Raw genomic sequence first — 26,254 nt, forward strand, 5'->3', positions numbered from 1 at the left:
GAAAATAATTTCATCAGTAGATATTTGTGAAGGATAGTTTACACTTGGGTTGTTGGTACTACAGAGGGAGAAACTGGGGAGGAGAATCCAAAGTGTCAAGAGAATTCTCTCAGCTGGATGAGAGACCCAGCTTCAACCTTCTACTCATTTCCACTCTCACAGCCCTCCATCAATCAGTTAAGACAAAACAACTCTCACAGGTTCTTAAATACAAGAGACAGACATGATTCTTTTTCAGCACCTCTCACTTTAATTGTTTGAAAAACCAAAAACAACAAAAAGCACAGCCCACCAGATAAAAGAACTAAATCACATTTCCTAGCCTAATTTTTTTCCTATACAACAGAATAACTGAACCTTAATTTAACTTCTCCCCTAGCCTCCCCCCTATAAAATAGGCCCTCTTAAGGTCATTCTATTACAATAAATCAAAGAAATAATTTCATATTAAAGAACTAAGCAGATTATCACCATGAAGCTTCAGATTTACAAATGGCTACGACTACGGATGATCTAAGACATAGACATGGCCAACAAGCACATGAGAAAATGCTCCGCATCACTGGCCATCAGGGAAACACAAATGCTGAAATGAGAACCGCAAATTTGGGACACATTTTTCACCCTTTCATGCGTATATGCAAGTTTCTGTTAAAGCAAGGAAGTTGGAAATCCTTCACAAGGCAAATTTTTAATAGACTGAAGCATATGACATAGTTTGTTTCTACTTAATGATCAACTGGTGGCATGGAAAAAAAAAAGAATACAGCATTTAGAGTTTATAATCTTTCCATTAGGGAATTAGCCAGCCCTGAGAAAGCCTCACTCACCGAACACCAGGGAGCAAACCAGTGTCCAGGCAGCTAGCAGGATGGTGATTAAGGACAAGGCAACCAAAAATATGAGGCAGGGCTGTTCAACTTCAGACAACCCTCATGTTCTGAGACCTACTTCAAAACAATGAAGTTTTGCCCTCTTGCAAATAAGTTAGTCTGCTAACTGGTTAGCCACCAGTATTTTGAAAACATTCTTCCGGAAGTAAAGTCAATACTGAACTTGTGATAGCATCTGGTAGAAAGGTTTAAAGCATGATCAATCTTCCTCCTGTAATTAATGTCTCAAGGACCAAGCTTCGTATGTTTAAAAGAGAATGTTTCAAAAAGAGTGGGAAATATTAAAGTCCTGAGCACTTAGTGTGCAAATCTCAAAGTCAGTTCTGGTGAGTCCCTCATAAAACAATCTCCTAAGCAATGATCTTTTTACAGGTCTTGCTTCCGATAAATGTACGTATGTCACATATTGACTAGTAGATGAAAACTGCCACACTATATAATATAGTCCAAAGGTCAAAAAATGTTGAAATCAAGAAACACAGGTACAAAACAGTAGGGATGACTCTATTATATATACATATATTTGAGTGGGTACATATTCATAGAAAAATTAGCAAGATATGCACCAAATATTAATGCTAGCTATTGTTACATGGTAGGATAACACTCATGTGGAAATGAAGAAACAAAACAAGCAAGCAAAGGTGGGGGTAAGGGGAGAGACAAACAAGTCAACACTCTTAACTCTAGAGAACACACTGATGGTTACCAGAGAGAGGGGAGTGGGGGGTTGGGGGAAATAGGTGATGGGGATTCAGGAGGGCACTTGTAATGATGAGCATTGGGTGATGTATGGAATTTTGAATCACTAAATTGTACACCTGAAACTAATACAACTCTGATGTTAACTGGAATTTAAATAAAAAATTGAAGTTACAAAAAGAGACTAAGGAGACATGATAACTAAATGTAATGTAAGAGCCTGCTTATGCTAAATACATAAGGTGTTCTGGCCCAAATTACATACACCATTATGCTACACCCATTGTCTTTACCAAAGCTCGAAGACATAGTCTAGTTTCAGTGCCAACAAAAATAATCCTAACTCTAGAATTATCTTACCACCCATTTTGTTATATAAACTCTCCCCCTGTAATTAATATCTTTATACACATACACATTTAATATTACCATTAGTATAGTTATACACACACACACACACATATATGCAAACAGTGTATGTAAAAATAACAAGCACCTAACCTACGATGTGAGTACTAGGTTTCACTTGGGATGGGAAAATAAACTAGATGTATATAAATTCCACTCTTTACTTATAAAGTCGTACACTTTCAGAGCCAAAAAATAGAGTTTAAAATGGGCGTAGTTAACTCGTTTCTAAAAGGAAACTCTTCTCCCTCTCCTCTCCGAATGACCACAGGAGCTATAATAGGTTCTACTTTCTAGAACATTAGGAAAGCATCTTATGTGCTTCCCTATACGGTAGAATTAAGAATTTCTTCCTAAGACATAGACATGGCCAACAAGCACATGAGAAAATGCTCCACATCACTGGCCATCAAGGAAATACAAATAAAAACCACAATGAAATACCACCTCACACCAGTGAGAATGGTTAACATTAACAAGACAAGAAACAACAAATGCTAAAGAGGTTGTAGAGAAAGGGGAACCCTCTTGCACTGTTGGTGGGAATGTGAACTGGTACAGCCACTCTGGAAAACTGTGTGGAGGTTCCTCAAAGAGTTAAAAATAGATCTGCCCTAAGACCCAGCAATTGCACTGCTGGGGATTTACCCCAAAGATTCAGATGCAGTGAAGTGCCGGAACACCTGTACCCCAATGTTTATAGCAGCAATGTCCACGATAGCCAAACTGTGGAAGGAGCCTTGGTGTCCACTGAAAGATGAATGGATAAAGAAGCTGTGGTCTATGTATACAGTGGAATATTACTCAGCCATTAGAAATGACAAATACCCACCATATGCTTCGACGTGGATGGAACTGGAGGGTATTACGCTGAGTGAAATAAGTCAATCGGAGAAGGACAAACATTATATGGTCTCATTTGGGGAATATAAAAATTAATGGAAGGGAATAAAGGGAAAGGAGAGAAAATGAGTGAAAATATCAGTGAGGGTGACAAAACATGAGAGACACCTAACTCTGGGAAACAAACAAGCGGTAGTGGAAAGGGAGGTGGGTGGGGGGTTGGGGTGACTGGGTGATGGGCATTTGGCGGGATGGGCACTGGGTGTTATGCTAAATGTTGGCAAATTGAACTCCAATAAAAAAAAATAATTTCTTCCTAATCTGTATTGATTAGTTTTACTCTTAAGATGAGTAATTATGAGCATATCAGAAAACAGGGACACCTGGCTGGCTCAGTCAAAAGAGCAACTCCATGCTGGGTGTAGAGATTACTTTTAAAAAAAAAAAAACTTAAAAAAAAAGAATATTAGAAAACAGCAAAAAAGTACACTACTGCTGTTTTTTCTGTTACCCAGGATTAAATTAAAAACAGCATCAAGAGGGAAAAAACACATTTTCTTTTTTTTTAAAAGATTTTATTTATTTATTCATGACAGACACAGAAAGAGGCAAAGGCACAGGCAGAGGGAGAAGCAGGATCCATGCAGGGAGCCCGATGTGGGACTCGATCCTAGGACTCCGGGATCATGCCCTGAGCCAAAGGCAGATGCTCAACCGCTGAGCCACCCAGGCGTCCCCACATTTTCTTTTAAAGTTCTCAAGTCACAAACATCAATATATCCCACTTGTAAGGTCTGCTTAAGGTATAGCTTTGCTATTATGAAACAATCACTGTGTGGAAGAAAGTTTTAACAGATGAATATTGCTGCCACATTGGTAATTCTTGATTTGGGACCAACAATCTTAGGGCACTGATTTTTTTTAAGATTTTATTTATTTATTCATGAGAGACACAGAGAGAGGTATAGACATAAGCAGAGGGAGAAGCAGGCTTCCTGCAGTGAGCCTGACATGGGACTCAATCCTAGGACCCTGGTATATCACAACCTGAGCCAAAGGCAGACACTAACACTGAGCCACACAGGTGCCCATAGGACACTGAGTTTTAAACATTTTGGCCAAATAGTTTACACCATATCAAATACTGGACTTACCGAATTGTCTTCTTTCCAAATTTACTCAAAAAACACATTAATATGTGGATGATTCTGAAATTACAGGGCTTTTATTATAATACTAAAGACCTGAACAAAAATCGAACAAGTGCTTGTTACTTTGAGTAATCCTGACCAGAAAGTACCCTGTGTAACTACCAAAACTTTCCAAAATTCAGGTATTCTTTGCCAAAAGTTAATTTTGTTTTTAAAAACAATAAAAGCATGAGTCTTAATAAATGCACAGAAAGGCCCGAGTCATAAACATTAAGCTCTCATGGAGCAATAATTTTAGGAGAAAAAACAAACTAGTGCTTACCCCTAAAGCTGAGATTAATAAACTGCTCGAGAAAGGAAAAATATATTTTGAGAAGCACAGACTCCTAGAGCTAAGACTGCTTTGATGGTTCTTGAAGTATCCAGGCCCACCAGTTCCCTGCAGTGCTACTGTTAATATTACATTCCCGCTTTCATTTACCAGGAATGTCTTATTTACTACAATGGCAATGCGTGGAAGTTCCATCAAAAGTAGTGCCAATTAAGAATCAAGAAATTAGTGTTGCCAAATATATACAAAAAGGCACTTTATATACTATTGACAGAAGTGTAAATTGGTCCAAGCCTCCTAGAAAGCAATTTGGCAATATGCATCAAGAGTTCTTATGTCATACCTCCCAACCCAGTAATTCCATTTTCTACTTCTAGAATATCCTAAGAAACAAATCAGCGTGCACACACACACACACAAATAGAGATAAGAGTCATCACTGTTACAAAGAGAACAGAAGACATAGAACTAATTTCAAATGCCCAAATGGAGACTGGTAAAATAATGATGCATCCGTATGATCAAATGCTACACCGTCATCAAATGCAGCAATGTCAAAGAATATTCGAGGATGCAAGAAAATGTTCAAGATATGCACAGCTTAATTGTCTGAAGAGGTAACTTAAAGAATATCAACTTCTTCAAATATATGCAGGCTATAAGCTGAAATGGGTAGCCCTTAGGTTGTAGAATTACTGGTAATTTTTAATTTTATCCTTCTATTTTTCTTATGCTTCCTAAGCTGATGCAGTGACCATCAATTAATAATTAAGTAGAAAATACAGCACTAGGCTTTCAGTTCATTCTAGTGTGTGTTTGTGTGTGTTGATAAGTGACAATGAACATCACCCCTAAGGCTTTCAACACTAAAGTGACAAAGTGACACTGTAAAAGAATCCAAAAGTTGACTTTGCTTGCACTATGTAAAGATCAGACACTTCTATTTCTAAATTAGACTCAAAGTAAAAGAAACTTCTTTTGCTAATGCAATATAATCTCCAAACAAAATAAAACAGTTTTTTTCTTGCTATAACTTCAATGTTAAAGGTTTCCTAAAACTAACAATTGTCTTTGCTGTCCCCTCTGCCAAAATGTGACTAAGAAAAATTGACTACTATTGGAAATTGAATAGACGATATCAAAAAGCTGGACAATCATGAGGGGTTCTACACAGATTAAAATACAAATAATTTATTTAAAGCCTGGAGTTCCACTCACCCGATTACAACAAACAGGAACTCAAATGCCAGATGATATCTGCCTAAGATTTAATAGGCACCTCATCGGTCATACTCATCAACACTTCTGTTCCACAAGGAAAAAGGTTTTCATCTGACCAGAATCAGCAACCCGGGGCGGGGGGTGGGAATCAAGGCCTTCCTTCAGAAAGAGTATCACAAGCAAAAGCCACCTAATGGGTATCATCTCTCTGCCTTCCACCCAGGTGGTAAGAAGGATTTTAAAGGGAGTGCATTTCAGAAGTAAATTCTCCATCAATATCCACTTGCTTACAACCTCAACTTTGGGACCAATGACTCTGAACTTCAGAGCATATCATCTTACCTAAGACTAAGAGTGTCTTGCTTCAGACATTCCAATCAACTGTGATATCACATTACAAATGTGTACTAACTTCAGAAAGGAGTGGGCAGGAAAGGCTGATTCATTTCTTTCCCTCCAAGTTTTCATTTCAAAATGCTTCGGGTAACAGTAAAGTATCATTAAGTAATCTACTTCCTGTAAATTCCAGACAGCTATGAGCGTGTCCTGTAATAACCCTGAAAGGGCCCAGCAGCACAGAGTTCACAGTACTAAAAATTACTGAAAGAATACAGCTGATTTCATGCGATTCCACTGCAACATACAATAATACACCCACTTGAAAATCAATTTTTTAACTCCAAAGTGAAGGGAAATCCATCTGTGGGTGCTGGTTAATTCAACTGGGTTGAGCCAGTGCTTCAGAAGCTAAGCTCACAAATTTGATTCCTGTATGAACTGGTTAAAATGACAGTGATTACACTTGCAGTTAGACAAAGTCTGTCCCCTGGTTTACCTTTTGGCCTGGTGTAATTATTGTCAAAGTCTCCAACCCTTTTTTGGCAAAACATCCCTAGTGAGGACTCCAGTAATAACCCTAAGTCTAGTCCCACAAGAGAACAAGGCACGAACGTATGGCTACATTAGCAAATCCAACCTTCACCCTGGTGAGAAACATTAACTCTTGACTGAATCCACGGTCATATACAAATGGGCAAGTAAATGAAAGTACCAGCTTTGTGTCATTAAACATACATACACATACACACACACACAATTCTTTATTCCAAGTGTTTCAACAATGCAAAATATGACAATTTTAGTTTACGTACAACTGAGTCTTCATAATCCAACTTCTAAAATCTAGATTAAAACCATAATTGAGGGGTGTCTGGGTGGCTCAGTAGATTAAACATCAGACTCTTGGTTTTGGCTCAGGTCATGATCTCACCAGTTGTGAGATGCAGCCCAGTGTTGGGCTCCGCACCTAACAGTGAGTCTGCTTAAAGATTTTCTCCCTCTATCCCTACCCCCACTCACACACACACTCTCTCTAAAATAAATAAACTTTAAAAAGCCTTAACTGATAAATTCAAGTTGAGGTCAATTCCTCATCTTACAAAACACATTTATACATTTTAAGTACATAAAAGGATAAATCAGATCCACTGTAAGAAAAGATCTCCATTTACAGGCTCTCAATTTATAAAACTTTCAAAGACTTTTATTCTGTTTAAAAAGTTATATTTACTGGATGCCTCAATGGCTCAGGAGTTGAGCGTCTACCTTTGGCTCAGGGCGTGACCCTGGAGTCCTGGGATCGAGTCCCACATCGGGCTCCCTGCATGGAGCCCGCTTCTCCCTCTGCCTATATCTCTGCCTGCCTGCCTGCCTGTCTCTCTCTCTCTGTCTCTCATGAACAAATGAATAAAAATCTTTTTAAAAAAATTTAAAAAAATGAAAAGTTGTGTTTACCCAGGGTGCCTGGAGTGCCTCAGTTGTTAAGCAACCAATTCTTGATTTCAGCTCAGGTCATGAGACTGAGCCCCAAGTGAGGCTCCATACTTAGTGAAGAGTCTGCTTGAGATTCTCTCTCCCCCTCTCTCTCTGCCTCCTCTTACCCCCTCCACTTGCATGCACGCACCCTCTCTAAATAAATAAATATTTTTTAAAAAGTTGTGTTTACCTTTTAACTAATTTAAAAGTCAGAGAAGGGATCCCTGGGTGGCGCAGCGGTTTGGCGCCTGCCTTTGGCCCAGGGCGCGATCCTGGAGACCCGGGATCGAATCCCACATCGGGCTCCCGGTGCATGGAGCCTGCTTCTCCCTCTGCCTATGTCTCTGCCCGCCCCCCTCTCTCTCTGTGACTATCATAAAAAAAAAAAAGTCAGAGAAACAGATAATTGCCAAATTAACTTTAGCAATCAGGGAAAAACTCCAGTTTTGCAGGGAATACATATTACTCATTTTTTAACAAAAAAAAATATACAACTATAACTTCCCATCTATGATTTTTCTGGAAAATATGGGTTAGCAACCTTAGAGTTGCAGATCAAATGAAGCATTTGATTTCCAATCAATGACAAAAGACCAAAGGAAACTGCAGAGTTTCTGGGCTACCCCAGATGCTGTAAGCTTAAGGAGTTTTTTTTACATATTTATTAGCTTTAGCTCTTGGAATATGTGCCTAGGACAGCCTAACATTCAGTTTACTAAGAAAAACTGTTTAACTTGGCCAATCTGAAGGAAAGACCACAGATTAACCAGATAAGGCTAAAGAAACAGACAATGAAGCTCCAATATAACACAGTGCCCTGCTGAGAGGCAGTTGACCGTAGTAGTTAGGAGCCAAAATGCTGGAGCCAGATGGCCTGGGTCCAGCTCTTGGCTATGCCCCTTACTAGCATTGGGTGACCTAAGGCAAGTTATTTACCCTCTTTACCTCATTTGCCACAATTCTAAAATGGAGTAATAACTCCTGTTGTGAGGACTTTTGTGAAGCTTCAGTGGAGCTGATCTCCTGGCTCTAGCCATTATAAACTTCTTTTAGTTTCTCAAAAGCACCAAGCTTAATCTCTCACTTCTGGGTCTAGCACATGCTATTCCTTCTGCCAAGAACATTCTCTTCTCCCTTTCCCTGGCTTCCTTTAGGTCTTAAAGTTAAAATGACACTTCTAAAGAGCCTTCCTTGACCTCCCCCACATTAGAGCAGGTGCCTCCACTTTTTGCTCTGTGAGCACCCATGTAGCACAGCACTTAAACTTGTTCAGGTTCCTGCTCCCTTGCTGGGCCAGTGGGCTCCTTAAAGGCAGAGGCCATGTCTATCTGGGTTCCTGCTCTACTCCCCAGAACCTAGCACAGTACAGAGACACTGTAGGTGGTTACCCAACAGGTTTGGAGTGAATTAACCAGTCATACTAAGCAGAAAGGAAGCCAAAGAGTGATTTCCAAGTTAAATCTTTCACTCTTAGGTAGACGTGTATGCCTCCTCCCATCTGAGCTATATAAACATGTTTCCCTCTCACACAGTGGAGAAACTTGAAATTAAACATGACAAGTGCCATATTCTGACAGAATACAAACTCGATGCCCTTTTTGGATAGGAACCACGACTTCATAAACAGAGCAAATAACTGTTTGGTGTGTTACTTATTATTTCATGTCTCGTATTCCAAAGCCTTTATTTAAATAAGGATTATCACAGCAAATTACATGGCTAGTGTAGCTCCCTGAGTATTATCAGCTGGGGTAAATGAAACCCGTAAGTGCCCTGGCATAGGTGGAGGGAAGAAAAGGAGAGACCATGAACATAGAAATTCATAAAAGAGGGGAAAAAATGAAAGAATTTGATATGTTGAAGAGTGGCAAAGCATCATTAGCTGCTCCTCTATAAGGTACCACTGGGTGGCACCAGTGTCCCTGGCTATCCAATACAGATATGGAACTAGGAGACCAAGCCATCAGGTGATCTTACATATAGCTTGAGTTAAAAGTTCAGAAGTCTATTTTCCTTATACAGATGGGCAGATGCAATTCACTGGAGTGCAAGTTTTCGGCATATGTTATCAACACGGGCATAGGTCTTAAGGATCCTGTTTATCAGCAACACCTGGAAGGGGAGTTTGTCAACATTTTTGCCTGACAAAATGTTTGTGTTAGCTAACCATTCTAAATGCCAAGATATGCAGTACAGTGAGAGGCCAGGGATTCTCAACGGAATGAGAATGGTGAGGAAAGGGATCATAATAATCTAGAAGGCTTTTTCAAACTATTAGGATGACCTATACAAAATTGCCAATAGTCAAAATCCTGTTACATGCCAGAAAACAGCAATTTCAAATGGTCCAACCTAATATACAGGTATTTGGAATCACAGGCTTAATGAGCCACTGTTACTGAGAAGAATTCTTCTCAGGTTTATGGGGGGGGGCAGTTTGAGAACACATGCATAGTTTGGCTTAAGTTATGAAGAATTAACTAAGTTCAGGAATGGAAACAAAATGTCTTAAGGGAACAGATTAATCTATATTAAAAATATCAGACAACGGAAGATGTACATGTAAAAAATGCTCTATTAAGTGTATAAAAAAAGCAAATTATAAAATAGTATATAAAACACATTTTGTGACCTGTCTTTTAGGGAAATCCAAAGGTTTTTTTGGAGGGGGAATGGACTTCTATTCTCTACAGAAAAAAAAATGTGGAAGGATATGTATTAAAAATATCAGTAGCTGGCTCTGTTTAGGGGATTATCCATACTTTGTGTTTTTTTATCTTTTTGTCTTTTCTGAAATAAACACGTATAGGGGCACCTGGGTGTTTCAGTTGATTAAGCATCTGCCTTTGGCTCAAGTCATGATCTCACGGTCCTGGGATCAATCCCCAAGTCGGGCTCTTTGCTGGGCGGGGAGCCTGCTTCTCCCTCTCCCTCTGCCTGCCACTCCCCCTGCTTGTGCTTGCTCTCTTGCTTGCTCGCTCTGTCTCTGTGTCAAATAAATAAGTAAGTAAGTAAAAAAAAGAAAGAAACATGTATAACAATTTTGCATTCTGGAACAGAAAAAAAAGACTGGTAGAAAACCTTGAGAAATCAAAATAAATTTTATGGTTTAAACTATAGTTTTAGTACTATACTGTTACATAAAATGTTAACATTAAAGGGGAGCTGGGAAAAGATGTACAGGATGTAAGAGCTATCTTTACAAATTTGCTGCAAATCTAAAATTATTACAAAATGAAGCATTTATTTTGCAAAATAAGCCATATTAAGATCACATCTGAAAACTCTAGAACAAGAAATCTATTTGGTTAAAAAGAGCCCTACATATAAATGAGAACATGCTGAAATAAAACAACTTTGACAGGAAGTTCCTGTGCCCTGTAGCATGACAACAGAAAGGTGTAAAGACTGTCATATAATATGGCCTCCCCTAAATGTAAAAGTGATGTCACCCTATTGGGCATAGAAGCAGGAAACAAATGGTTAAGTCTCTCTTCTTTTTGGTTTTATATCACCATTGCTGGGGTAGCCCTGGTGGCTCAGCGGTTTAGCGCCGCCTTCAGCCCAGGGCGTGATCCTGGAGACCCGGGATCGAGTCCCACATCGGGCTCCCTGCATGGAGCCTGCCTCTCCCTCTGCCTGCGTCTCTGCTTCTCTCTCCTCTCGGTGTATTCTCATGAATAAATAAAATCTTTAAAAAAAAATATATCATCATTGCTGAAGACTCACCACCATACTAACATTTCTATTTGAAGAAAGGAATTAAAAATAAGTACAGCCCGTAACAACTCATTTCCTTTGTCATATATTTTAAAACCTAGCCTCCAAAATCCTGGGCCATTACAGGTGTGTGTGCATGCATTTGTTCAAAAAATATTCAGTGAGCACATACTATGCCCTGTCTTTGTGGAGCTTACTATTCAGTAAATAATATTTAAGTGGACTAACACAAAGAATAGACATATAGGTAGAATAGGAAAGGAGGGTCACCCATGAGGCAGCCCTCAACCCTATAATAACAGCCCAACCAGACAAGTATGTACTTTTTTAAAAGCTACAAACAACAGCTACCCTCTGAGATTACCCATTTATATACCTGTTACTGCTTAGGTCTTAGTTGGCTTGTCTAAAATGTACTTTTTAAAAACTTCCTTCAAATACTTAGGCAAAGTCTCCAAAGCCAAAGAATGAAAGTGAGTCTCTAAAAAACAATAAAGTACTAGTGCAGAGCTGGAAGACAAACCCAGAGCGAAAATATCACAATGAATTTCACCTGCAGACCACTAGCCAGGTATTACAAATAGCATTGCCTTTGGGTTACACCACTACCATGGCAAGCATAAAATTTGGAATATGCTAGTTCCATTGCGGAACATATCCAACAGAGGTGGGTTTTTTAAGATGTATCTATTCATGAGAGACACATAGAGAGAGGGGGAGGCAGAAGGAGAAGCAGGCTCCTCGCGCAGGGAGCCGGATGCAGGACTTGATCCCCGATCCTGGGATCACACCCTGAGCCAAAGGCAGACGCTCAACCCCTGAGCCACCCAGGTGTCTCTCCAACAGAGCTTTTATTAATTGGAGGTTTTGTTACTTAAGTATTTAAAATGCCTCAACATAAGACAGTTTTGCACAGGATGAGACCCACAAAAAGAATTTCAAAAAATTGATTCAAAGAAAAGCACCAGAGCACTAGAAACTTCCAAGCAGAGCTGGAGTCTTCTTCCCATAGCCATGAACCACTGCTGTTTAAGGGAGGAGGAGTATGCACCATACAAAGGTCAGCCAAGAAACTTGCTACAATGTCAACACTGTGCTATTTACTACTAGCAGATATTGCCCATGTATCCCCGAAGCACTAAACTTCTGCAGCGTCCGCAATGTAATTTGCCTAGAAGATGCCCCTTTGCAATTATTTCTGTCAACGTTCAATCTAAAATATATCACCTTTAAAGTAGGTTACAATTCAATCCTCCTTGAAGCATCTGCAACCAAGGTGAGGAGCAGTAAAAGGTTAAGAAGGCGCTTTGATTTTAGAGGTATATGGGATAATCTGCTGCTTACTCTTCCGCAAAAGCAAAACCAAGGCGAATCCAGTGGTAGGTTTTAAAACCAAAGTTCTCTGTTTACTTACTATACATCTTCAGGACTGATGGTTATGGGGCAGTAGCTTACCGGCCAGATTTTTAAAGAATTAGAAAAGGTATTATCAAAACATTTCCAACATCTCCATCCTAGGGTTCCCAGGACTGCTGTGCCAGCAAGTAGAAGAGAGGGGCACTGAGGGTCAGTGCCTGGTACCAAGCCCAGGCAACACCCTAATCTTTCAGCAGCAATTGGGCAGCACCGGCAAAGGCAAGAGAAAAAAAATGATTTTAAAGGTCTAGCAATAGCAGGACACAGCCCCAGACTTGGCCAAGTACCAAACTCAACACAAATTCCCACAGTTTAGATGACCATCCCACAGAACAATTTTATGCAAGCCAAATATGTAACTGTGCTACTTTGAAACATCACCGCTTTTTTTTTTTCACACCAGAGGTGGAGGTCAGCATCAGAGGCAACAAATCTAAGAAGCAATTTTGCATCCTAAGCAAATTTTGAATTGCTCTATGCAATGCAAAAACTTTTTCTCATGATCTCATGACAAAATGTTGTAACATATAGAAGAGAAGGGACACAGAAAGTTACTGCAGTGTTACATTAGCTTGGAGGGGTACAAAGTTAGAGAAATTAACTCTAGGTTGAAAAACAGTTCTTTCAACCAAAATTACCTGCTTCAGAAAGAGTTGCCTATGCATGGTGACAGATGGTGACTAGACATTGTGGTGATCATTTTGCAATGTATATAAATGTTGAATCACTATGTTGTACACTTGAAACTAATATAATGTCAGCTATACTTCAATAGAAAAACAAAAGCAACAAAATAAAGGATAAGTCTTTGATTAATTACCCATTCAATAAAAATGAGTTGCTTCCATCTCCTTAAGATCAATAAAGTAACACATGTTATGTAACAATCCTACCTTTGAAAAAGATAAGAGTTTTGACTCAGTTTTGCAGATTTCCACTGGAGACTGTGGATATCACCGAATTAAACATGGCAGGGCTTCTCTCTCTCTCTCTCTCTCTCTCTCTCTCTCTCTATATATATATATATATATATATATATATATAAAATCACACACACACACACACATATATATTCTAAGCTTAAGGAACCTCATAGGCTACATCCTGTTGTTAAAATATGTCTTTATAGCACAAACTGGAGGTGAGATTCCAGGTTTTCAAACTTTAAGGTATGTTCTGGGTACAGATGGTACAGATCATATATTCACTGCCACCTCCTACTCCTTTGGTAATGCCCCAGTATAGCATCCACTTCCTCTTTACTGCCTGTTGTGCCTTAAGCAACACATCCCTTCAATCAAAGGCAGAGAGGGAGGTGATCAGTCTTCCTCATTTGAGAACAAGATGGTATGCAAGCACTTTCTCCCTAAGAGATTTGAAAACCTGCCATCTTTAGGGTTAGAGGCTTTCTGAGAACAAGATCAACTGAGAGTTGTGTGAGAGACAGGTCTCTCATTTCACCAAATGTTATCACTGCAACAACTGTAGGTCAATCTCACTCCACACAAAAGTTTCAGGTTAGCAAAGAACCAGGATGTAAATGCAGGCCACCGGTGAGAGGCAACAGGGACTGGGGAGCTATCTGGGCACTGATCCATGTTCTTTCCACCGTGGCGCCCTGGCCACGCACTTAGGCTTATGGCAGATCCAGGGCAGGCCCCACCCAGCTAGGATTCCAGACAGCGAGCAGGACTGGTGCAAGTGTCATTCTAAATCCACTGAATATTCTGTACGCCTGGGGTCAAGAATCAGTCCCCATTCACTTCTACTCATGTGGTCCCAAAATACATGCCGTGAGAGTGAGGTGGGAGAACTCCATTTCAAAACAGGAATAAAAACAACAGCAGGGGGTTCGAGAGGGTTTCCATTTTGCAGCTGTCTCTTCTCCAACTACTTTTGGGGGGGGGGCGGGGGGAAGAAGTCTTCTCCAACTACTTTAAGGGATACCACCTGTAAAGAATAAATTCTCTAGTAGTTCCCAAAGAAAACAACTAACCTACAAACATTTTAATACTCAACAATCTCAGTGGTCAAGCGAACATTAAAATTAATGTAAATGTGTATATAAATTAAAAATCTGCTTCCACATAAAACTCCTGGCCTTTATACTTGACACTAATGACAAAACCTAGGAATCCAAAAATTTCTGGGGGAGAATTTGAGTTGAGCAGACATCTGCCTTCAGCTCAGGGCGTGATCCCAGGGTCCTGGGATCGAGTTCCCCATTGGGCTCGCCGTGGGGAGCCTGCTTCTCCTTCTGCCTATGTCTCTGCCTCTCTCATGAATAAATAAATAAAATATTTTAAAAATGTGTAATTTAACTGTATTTGAATGAATATGTTAATGACTACATTTCTATTTGGGGAAATAAACACCACAGCTTCCCTTCTGTGGATTGCTATAATTCACCAACAATGAGTCTAAACCCTACTCCTTTTCTAGTTTCCTGATTATGGAAATGACTTACATCACAGAAACTCTAACCTACTCCTATAAGGCACTGCCTAGCCACCAAGGGAATCCCAAATATTTTACCAAAGATTTTAAGCCAAACTAGACCAATCTTTCAATTGGCCAAATCCTAAAGGCTTCTGTGGTTCTAGGTATAAGAATGCCATTTTCCCGGGCCTGCTTTTCTCTTTCCTGCTCTATTTTGCCTGAAACACATTCATCTGACCATTGTTTATAGCTAGCTCTGTCCAGTTTGACCCCTCAGTCAAGTTATGATTTTTCAACTATTGTTTTAAGCAACTTCTCGGTATCTTCAGTGGTCATGTGGAACATAGTGTCTTTTACTTGGCTTTATCCCATGAGATATTACTGCTGCTTCTGTCTTCTTTGGTTTTCAAAGCCACAACTGAATTTTAAGTTCATTCACCAAGTTCCTGTTTCCTGTCTGAGGGAAATGCTCAGCTTTCAGTTCATCTGCGAAGCAGAAACTAACATATCGTGAACAGAGTGAATGAACACCATCTCACGGTAGCAGCTCTGTTCATTTCTCCAGATTTTCTTTGACGACTCATCACTCAGGTACCTCCAGGGGAGAGGTCCTTCGAAAACCCTATCATTTTACTGTATTAAAATCCTTTAACCACATATGGAAAGCAATAAACAGAATCCCTAAAAGAAAACAGGTGTTTCACCAAGCATTCCAATGCATTAACTTCACAACCACTAGAATCTACCAGTAATTTTTTCAATGCCTCCTCAGTAAATCTCACATGCCCTTCTCACTAATCAAGTGGGAAATACAGAACCTCTGACTCCTCTGTAAAATCTGCTGCCTTGACAGCACCCATGAGAGAAAAATCCTCATGCTGCAAAATCAGTTCCCAATAACCTAAGGTCCACAGCTTTGGAGAACACGAATGATGTTTCAATTACCGTAGCAAAAAACACAAGCAGCTACAATGGGTCTTCACATTCACACCATTGTCTGCAAGGTAGACTCTTCTTTTGGTACTCTACTGAATTTATTAAAAATGGTTACAGCATCAAAATGTATTCAGTGTAACATAAAGTAAGGTAAAATTTTCACCTCCAAGTTCACAGCATAAACCCAGAAGAGGTTATAATGAACCTTCAGTGGATGTGCTTAATAAATGCTTTGTAGACAGGATCGTGACTGGCTCAGTTGGAAGAGCATGCAACTCTTGATATCTCCAGGTTGTGAGTTCAAACCCCATGTTGGGTGTAGAGATTACTTAAATAAATTTTTTAAAATGCTTCTAGAAGACATGAGAGAGCAGAATGCATACATACTTGCCCAAATCAAATTTGATCCTCCAACACAGTTCTAATATTCAATTTTATATACTACAGATGAAGATACCATAGACAAAGATCCATGTGGCTATAACCTAGATTTTCTTCACTTTTAGAACTTGTAAGATACAATTATGCTCACACCTTTACCAAAAATTAGAACAGTTGGTTGTTCTCTGAATCAAAGCAACTGTTCAAGTTCAGTTTTAAAACCATTATTAAAACCAAACTCCTTGGGGCGCCTGGGTGGTCCAGTCAGTTAAGCATCCAACTCTTGATTTTGGCTCAGGCCATGAACTCAGGGTTGGGAGATTGAACCCTGTTTTGGGCTTCGGGCTCCGTGCTGGGTATAGAGCCTGCTTAAGAGTCAGTCTCTCCCCCTATCTCTGCGCCTGCCCCTCATCCCTCAGTCCTCCTCTAAAAGAAACAAACACAAAAAACCTAATTCGAAACAGACTGCTAATGACATTTTGATATATTGCACTTATACATCATTACTAGTAACTACAATTTAAAGAACGTGCTCATTGTTAAATTCAAAACAGACCTGAACTGGTTCACCATTGAGAATTTTTAAATTCCTTCGTTATTTACTTTTGGTGGCCATGACTTTTCTTTTTTGTAAGATTACAGTTTGCCCTAGAAACCAGTTATTTTAACTAGAACACTGTATTTACATGGCAGTGTGTTTCCTTTCCCACCAGAAGGTCTTTTTCACTTATTCAGTTAAGTAATGCTCCCAATATAATGCCAAGTTGAAGGAAGCAAATTACAAATCGATATAAACAAAAAGAACCCATTTTTGTAGAATGATACATGTTTGCACTTGTGCATATGTGTATATGCAAATGCTCATACATGTGTAAACAAACATATATACCCAAAAGTTGGCAACAGATCTCTCTGGGTATGGAATTACAATGCCCTTATACTTCTTTATACTTATATTTTTAGTGTAGAAAATCTAAGAACTACAAATAATACTTTGACAAAGAGAGAAATTACCAAAAAAAAAAAAATACCCAAGTACTCACTAAACGAAGGCACTACATTTCTAGCAGTGTGTCATCATGTAATTCATAATATCGGGATCGTATTATAAATATCCTCCAGTGTGTTAATGTTTCATACTATTAATCTGTATAATTACTGTCAAAATAGCAATCACATATTTAGAAACTCACCATGGAACTGTACTGGGTAAAACAAGACTCCCTTTCCTCCCAGAGATAACTACACGTGGTGTGTATCAATTAGACGTTTTTGTATTATCCATACATACAGTAAGGTTCTGCCGCTGTTTTTAGGTAAGTGGAATCATGGGATGTGGTCGGTGTTGATTCCCTCCTCTCTCTCTTTTAACAGTGTACTTTAGAACTCCTATGTCAGTTTGTCTAGGTCAATCTGAGGGTTTCTTTAATAGCCCTATGGTATGCCATAGAACAGCATATTATTATTTAAATCATTCCCGTATTGATGGACATTCAGGTTGCTGTGAAGTTTTCACTGTTATGACCAGTTTCACTTCAGTGAAGCCTTATAGGTATCTTTATACACGCACAGATATTTCCCTAGTTTCTGAATAGTATTGCTGGGTCAAAATATATGTACATTTTAAAATGAGAGGATTTGAGTATTTTTTTATCAAGAAGCTATACAATCTGCATTCACAGTAACAGGGTATGATAGTACCCATTTCTTTGCTAAAAGTGGATATTATATTTAGTGTAGCCAATTATTTGGTGAAAAATGGTTTTCATTTCCCAGATTACTAGAGGGAACTTGAGCATCTCTTATTCATCATTTTTCTTTTCTGGGAAATGCCAATTCACAACCCTCTGCTACTTTCTCTAATGTGTGCCTTTTTCTTATTGATCTGTAGCAGCTCTTTATATATCATGGATATTATATATAGAAGCCTTTTTCATAAAAAGCATAAGATTTATGCAATCTGAAGAAAAAAACAGAGTATATAGTAGATAATGTTATTTGGAACAGTTGATTAATTGAAAAGGTCAATTAAGGTAAACAATCATAAAAAGCATTCACATGACAAACGTTTCATTTTACCTTTATTTCATCAGTAGACAATGTGCACATGTTCTTCAAACTTCTGATAGAGGACCAAGAGACCAAGACCTTTAACTCCAGGCCCACTGTTTGTGAAGAAATTTGAGCTGAACTCTTAGAAGATGTAGGACTTCAAAGAACTTAAAAGACACTAAGCACTATAAGTGAAGAAAACTTTAGATTTTTATTCTTATTTGTACAAATCTTTTATCATCTTACCCACACCTACCTGGACAGTAGTCACTTGCTTTAATCAACTCCAAGACACTCGATTTATTTTAATGACTTGAATGTAACTATCACCCAGGTTCAACAATTATTCACATGTGCTAATTTTAAAGTTTTATATCTCTATGCACTCCGCAACTCCTCCCTGTCCCCATAAAATTTGAAGTAAATCCCAGACAATGTGTCATTTCATCTGAAAATTTTTATAGGTTAAGTACCAAAAGCATCTATTCTAATGGTGGGTCCCCAATCATACTGGCATACTGGAGACCAACCTACTAATAGCAAATGTTTAGTGCAGTTTATTTCACAAAGGAAACAAAGAACATCATGTAATATAGTGAGCCAGTTACGAGGAAGTCAATTAAAGTTTCTACTGCATAGGTAAATGGTATTTTCCCCTAGTCTGTCACTTCCATTTTAACTCTGCTATGGTAGTCTTATGCCTCCTAGAAGTTCTTTAAACATATACCTAAATATTTAAAATACATCCTTAATTTCTTTTTGTATATGATGGGAGGCAGGGTCTATTTTTTCCCCATTGTAGAGCCAACTGTCCTAATTCAATTTCCATTTTTTTAATATTTTATTTATTTATTCAGGAGATAGAGAGAGGGGGGGGGGCAGAGACACAGGCAGAGGGAGAAGCAGGCTCCATGCAGGAAGCCCAATGTAGGACTCAATTCCAGGACTCCAGAATCATGCCCTGAGCCAAAGGCAAACGCTCAACCACTGAGCCACCTAGGCGTCCCCTCAATTTCCATTTTCAACATCACCCATAGGACATTTAAGAAAACTGAAGTGTCAACTTTGAACTAACAAAACAAAGCTATGCAAACAAAACAGTAAACCAACAGTCTAAGTGCGGCTTGATAAGGCTTAGACTACTATGTATTTAGAGTTTGGAGAGCAGTGTTGGGAGCAGGAGCAATAACACTGCCGTATCTGGCTCTATCATTAGCACTCTGGCTTACAATTAGGATCTCCGAAGGACATCACAAATGCATAGACCACTTTCTGAATCTCACCAGTTGCCATACCTAAAAATTTACATCATGCTGAAATAGCCCACACTTAACAAAATCAACTTTCCAACCCTCCGTCCATTCCTTAATGCTGTTCCTAGACCACAGCACCTTGCAGACTTAGTAAACAAAATGAATATTCTCTTCTGAACCACAATTTCCCATGGAAATATAACTAAAAGGTCCTAAAAGTCAAGGTAAAGTTTGTTAAATTTCCTTTATAACACAGAGACTCAATAATTTATGAGGTTGCTTTATCTCTGGGTAAACTCTCTCTGTCAAGAATCAAGAGTAAAGAGGCTTTTGGAGCCATACATTCTCTGTTTTAACTCTAATAATGTATTTTGAATGCAGCCACACAAAAACAGGTGGTGGGCAGTTTAGAAACCAGCAGTATTTTGCCAGCTCTTGCCTTATACCGATGATTGATCTTCATCAAACAGGAATCCACTACCCTAGCTGTACACTTATTTGAGCAAATGTGGTGACACTGAAGGGACAGGTAATCATTTCAGTACCATCTTACAGAAATGAATATTCTCAAAATTAATCACTAACGTTTTCCTATAAGTTCTTCTCATAAAAGGAACACATCCATTTTTCAAAATATAAAATTTTAAGTCCCCTCAAAGCTAATGCTTATTTTTAAAGAAAATGAACACTAAGTACTATAAAAGGAAAACATACAGTTTAGATGTACAAATTCAAGTCTTTTATTCATTATTCTGGTAACCGACACTGAGTGTAAAAAGCCTAGTAAATTAAATACAGTCATGATTCATGAGCTCACTACTCAAAACAGAGAAGGAACTTTTAAAGTACATTTAAAATGAGAACACAAATTTGTTCTCTGGATCACTTACCAAAAACGTGATTTAAAAAAACTATACAGTTTTGCGAAAATACTTTAAATTTAGAAAGTGAAACCAAAAATCTCCTTGGCACATCGTATCTAATTAATTTTAAAATATTAACATTTCACAGCCTGGTAAGGCAGAAATTATATTTTTAAGGCACAAAAGATGGCAGCCATTTTAATATAGTGAGAGCACATGTGAGTATGTATTCACACTCAGCCATCAAGGCCATTTGTTCACAGAATACATTTGAGCTCCAGGATTGTTGAAAAAACTGTTCAACTGCTTACAGAAATATTGAATTTTATACAGAATAGCAAGGAACAAAATTAAATAACAAAGGCACATAAGACCTCTTGAGAGCAAAAAGACTTTTTGTTCTTTGAAACTCCCCATGAAGAAGATGAAGACAAGCTACAGACTAGGAGAACATATTTGCAAACCACATACCTAACAAAGGACTAGTATTTAGAATATATAAAGAAGTCTCAGAACAGTAAAAAAAAAATCTAACTAGAAAATGGACAAAATACATGAACTTACATGTCACTTAAGGAGACATAGAGATGACAAGTCATTGATATCAATAGACTCCAATCAGAATGGTTAAAACAGAAAATAGTAACAACAGCAAATGCTGGCAAGGGTGAAGAGCATTCATACAACCCTGGTGGAATGTAAAATGGTACCAGCGCTCTGGAAAACAGTTTGGCAGTTGCTTTTATTTTTTTTTTTAATTTTTATTTATTTATGATAGTCACACAGAGAGAGAGAGAGAGAGGCAGAGACACAGGCAGAGGGAGAAGCAGGCTCCATGCACCGGGAGCCTGATGTGGGATTCGATCCCGGGTCTCCAGGATCGCGCCCTGGGCCAAAGGCAGGCGCTAAACCGCTGCGCCACCCAGGGATCCCGGCAGTTGCTTTTAAAATGAAACATGCAACTACCTTACAACCAGTATATCATCCCAGAGAAATGGAAATTTATGTTCACACAAAAATCAGTACACAATCGTTCATAGGAGCTTTATTTATAATTGGTTCAGAACAAAAAACAGGAAACGACAGATGTCCTTCAATCAGTAAATGCTGAAACAAACTGGGGTAGGTCCACACTATGAAATAGGATTCAGCAATGAAAAGGAACTAACTGGATACAAGATACTCTCCCCACAAGAATTTCCAGGGACCTCCCCTGAGTGAAAAAAAAAAAAGCCCATATAAAAAAGTTACATAATGTAGGGTTCCATTTATATAGCTTTCTTGAAATGATGAAATTATAGACTTGGAAAACAGATTAGCAGCTGCCTGGGGTCAGCAAGGGAGGGAGACAGCTGTGGCTATAAAAGGGCAACACCAGGGATCTTCGTGGTGATGCAACTGTATCTTCACCCTGGAGGTGGTTACATGAATTTATGCATGTGATAACACTGCACAGAACTAAATACACAAACGCAAATGAGTGCATGTAAAATTGGTGATCTCTGAATCAGGTGGATGGATTGTATCTATTTCCATTTCTTTATTGTGATATTATACTACAGCTATGCAGATGTCACCACTGGGGAAAATTAGATAAAGGGTATTGTTTCTTAGAAGTGGATGAGAATCTATAGCTACCTCAAGGGCAGCCCCAGTGGCGCAGCAGTTTGGCGCCGCCTGCAGCCTGGGGCATGATCCTGGAGACCCGGGATCGAATCCCACATCGGGCTCCCTGCATGGAGCCTGCTGCTCCCTCTGCCTGTGTCTCTGCCTCTTTCTCTCTGTCTCTCATGAATAATAAAATAAAAAAATATATATATATAGCTACCTCAAAATGAAGAGTTAAAAGACAAATAGAGTATAGAACACCAGCCAGTGATAAGAATGGAAAAATAAAGCTTTTATTTTTGCTACCATCTCAGGGATTGAGAGTCAAGGAAGGGGGAGAAAAAGTAATGCCAGGAAAAGAAGCTATAGGCTACAATTAATATAATCATATAATTAATTAATACAAAATATATTTTATATATATATATATATATATATATATATATATATATATATATATATCTTCACAACTCCCCCCATAACCATCCCAGACTATAAAGTCATAAGATGGTTTTCTTAACTATCATATCCTGGTGGCCTGGCACAAAATAAGTGACAGCTGAAGGAATGAGATAAATTCAATGAGTGATACAATGAATGAATGAGATGTCAGCATATTCTTTAAAATTCCTAGTCAATTACAGTTACAAGGCAGTAGGCGGTATGTACACAATCACTTTCCAACTTCTAAAAGCCATGAACGTTAAGGAAAAAAAAGTGTGGTATGCACACATTTCACTTGCAAGCAGAAGCTAACAATACCTGACTTTGTTAAATGCTTCCCGATTTACAGACTTCCACATATCATCTTCACTCATTGGATAAGGATGAATTAAGAATTATGCACACATATGTTAGAATAAGTATATGCAGATCTTTGAGAAAAACATTCTAAACAAGCAGTAAAACTAAGAACTTATGGCAGAGCGTTAATGCAATTTATATCATATAATCACATATACAGATTCATTATGTCATTTTTTTCAGTATAAGAACAAAGAATTCAAATTAGGGGGCTTATGGCTCAGTCTGCCAATCATCACAATGCTTTGACAGATGCAAAAATGAAGAGAGGTTAAGTGACTTGTTCAGGGTTATACAATTCACTACAGCTGGATCCAGAGCCTCTCCAGGGTCCCATTTCTCCTCTTACTGAATTGGGCAAGATTCTCCTTTCTCCTCCACCCATCCCACCCAAACAAAAATGTTCACCTGAATCATTATTTTAATAGGGTTTTCAGGGAGGGGGAAAGCTTTTAATTGTTGCATTACACCTTCCCATGAACTTTTAGGTGTCAAATTTCTTCCCACATCAGAACAAAATGGTACTTTATTCTATGGTGCAAGTATACTAACGGTCTGATGTTTCGTCCTCCACCTAAATGGTGGAGACGGTGTTAATTCCAACAGGAGACTTATATGTCTTGCACTTTAATGGCTCCAATTGAAAAAGCTATTTTACAATTCAAGGAAGAAGGTATTATGCCATAAAAAGCTTGACCCATACGTTTGATGATGGTCCTGTAATTGAATCTCCACTTGCACGCAGCCTATGTATGAAGGATAGTAAAAACTATTAAGAGGCAAAATCCAAGGAAAACTAAAGTGACCAGCAACTACCAGGAAATGGGGCTTTAATTAGGTTAAACCTCCATTATGCAGTAATATGGGACTGAGCATGAATTTGTCAAGTCCTGGAATCAAAACACTATAGAAACCTTATTGTGCTCCAGTCTAACATCCTCATTTTAGTAGATGAACTGAGGCTTCGGTTAAGCCATTTACCAATAAAGCAGACTGCTTGCTCTTTCAAAGAGATTCATTTTTCAAATGCCATTTTGCCCTCATTCTGCATCTCACCGTCGTTTCTGGGAGCGGTGGCTGATTATTTTTAAGGTGAGACGCTAGAGCAAAACCCACTTCAAGAGGGTGGAAAAATGCCTTTGAAGGAGGAGATGCTGGAGTGCGGAGGAGAAATGACGTCCTATTTAAAATATGTAACCCCTTAATGGGGGTTAGGCAATGAATCATATTCTCCTCGATTTTTCTCTGTGCTATAGACATCGGCCGCAATTCTTTCTGTAGGGTACTCAAAGGAGAGGAAGAGGAAGTGATTAAAGCTAATGCTAAATATACAGCGTTCATGAGGACAGGGATGTAGATAGAAAAAACAGGAAAAAATATGAGCGTGCTTCTGCTAGAATTCAGCCGTGTTCCAACATACCTAAAGATACGGAAGCTAAAAGGAGATCAGAAGCTAGGGCATCCCTCAAATCCGGAGGGCGGATGCTGCTAAGGCCAGATAGGTCCCCTAGCCCTCGGAGCGAGAGCAACGCAGAGGTGACAAGATGGTGTTGAAGTGTAGGGGCGCCCTAAAGGTCGTTTGGAGGTCTGGCAAGTACTTGAGGTGCCTGAAAGGATCAGGGCAAAGCACCGGAGCCCTGTCGGGAGGATGCTTCTGGCCCTCGCGGGGTGGGGAGCGGTGGGCGGCAGGAAGAGAGGCAGGCCGGGTTTTCAAGGCCCCTGGACCTCTGCGGAGAAGATGCAGAGACCCTATGAAATCTTTCCGGGCCCCGTGACTGGGGTTGGGGCGGGGAGGAGGCGGGCGGATAGCTCGGCCTGGCTCCAGAAGAAAGCGAGCGTATTCCGGGAACTGGGACATCCCCTCCACCTCAGCGGCAGGGCTCAGGTGTGGGACAGTGGGGCGGCCAGAGCTCGGGTGCTAATTACGACCGGGGGTCAGTAGCTGGGGCTACTCACCCGAGACGCGGCCCGCGGTGTCTTCGCAGCCGGCCGGCGCCTGGCACTCGGGAAGCCCACGGAAGAGCCGCGTGCCCGCTAGCGCTGGCTGGGACGAGAGGGGCGCGCCGCGGAGGCCGGAGAAAAAGCCGCAGCGGCGCGCGCGTACCCGGACAGCCGGCGGAGGCAGGACGAGGCGCCGCGGCGCGAGCCCGGAAAAGACGCGCCCGGAGGGGCGGGCGGAGCGGGGGCGCGCGGTGGTGTGGCTGAGCCGGCCGAATCGCGGGCGGCCGACGTCTCGGCCCACCCACGCTCCCGCCTCCGCTCGCTCCGGACGTCAGCCGCGGAGGCGGGGCCCAGCGGGCTTCCCAAGGCGAGGGGAGGGGCGCTGCCGGCTCCCCGAGTCGGCTAACGGCTCCTTGCTGGCTCGCCGCAGCCTCTCGCTCAGGCTTCCGAGCCGCTGGGCGGCCGGGCCAGCCGCGTTATCTGCTGCGTTTTCGGAAGGGCCCAGCAACTATCTGATTACAGCGAGGCTTGCAGCGCGCCCACGCCCGCACCTGTGCTCGCTTCCTAGGACTCAGCCCCGGGAGGAAAGTTCCCCTCGGGTCATCTTCCAGCTGCCCTTTAGAGATACTCATCTCTGGACTGCTGCTCTTTCTGCAGACGAAGATCCTGTTCTTTGATTAAAGGCATCCTGCTCCTCCAAGCCGGAGCTACTGCCTCCTTTCCTTTAACCTCGCCTCTCGCCGCGTTAAAAGACCCCCCGCCCCACCCGCTCCCTCCCGCTTGTGTTTCACTGGCTGCCTTTTCTTTCCACCGCGGTGACATGGCCAAAGACCCACAATTGATAAGGAGAAGTCACTGCAGCACGGTGATATTTTCCTGGCCATGATCGTAGCCTAGGGGCCAGTCCTACAAAGACCGTTCCCAAGAGATTAGAGAAATTGCTGTTAAAAGTTAAGCTTCTGGTGAGCTGTCTCTGGACTGCAAAAGGGATAGACCACAATTGTAAATGAGCCGCGACAAACTGCCAAGAATTTATTACCAGAAGAAGTAAAACACCGCCGTTCTTCCAAGTCCCCTGATGCATAATGGAGGACTAACTTCCTCTTCCTGCTGGTGGTGGACATTTCATTTCTCTTGCTGTTTTCCATCTTCCCATAAAAGTACACCTGTCTGTCACCCCCTCCAGATTATAGACGAGAGTCATTCTTAAGCTTTATTATGCATCCAGAGCATCTGGGGTGCTTGTTAAAATATAGGTGACTGGAAGATTCCAAACAGCCTCCAGATACCAGGATTAGGATCTGAGTGGGGCTGAAAAATTTGATTTTTAAATAAACATCCCAGGTGACACTATGCGTGGTCGGGGGCCCACAATTAGCATAGTGCTACATACAGCTCTTGGGTGTTACTCTGAACTGGGATTACTTAGCCAATTTACAACAGGCTCACCCACTTACATATAATATATCTACAAATG

At 40.3% G+C, this 26,254-nt stretch overlaps 1 protein-coding gene across 3 annotated transcripts in view; it reads right to left on the minus strand.

Moving 5' to 3' along the window:
- The window catches only part of ACSL4 (acyl-CoA synthetase long chain family member 4), a 77,234-nt gene extending 52,059 nt beyond the window's left edge, over positions 1-25,175 (minus strand). Inside the window, exon 1 of one of the 3 annotated variants that reach the window (XM_026014830.2) lies at positions 24,793-25,175. The gene's annotated coding sequence lies outside the window, so the exon portion shown is untranslated. The remainder of the gene's footprint in view (positions 1-24,792) is intronic. The other 2 variants (XM_026014826.2, XM_026014831.2) reach the window with 2 other exon arrangements.
- Positions 25,176-26,254: the final 1,079 nt, after the last annotated feature.

The sequence above is a fragment of the Vulpes vulpes genome, chromosome X, assembly GCF_048418805.1.
Source record: "Vulpes vulpes isolate BD-2025 chromosome X, VulVul3, whole genome shotgun sequence".
In the NCBI taxonomy this organism is placed as follows: Eukaryota; Metazoa; Chordata; class Mammalia; order Carnivora; family Canidae; genus Vulpes; species Vulpes vulpes.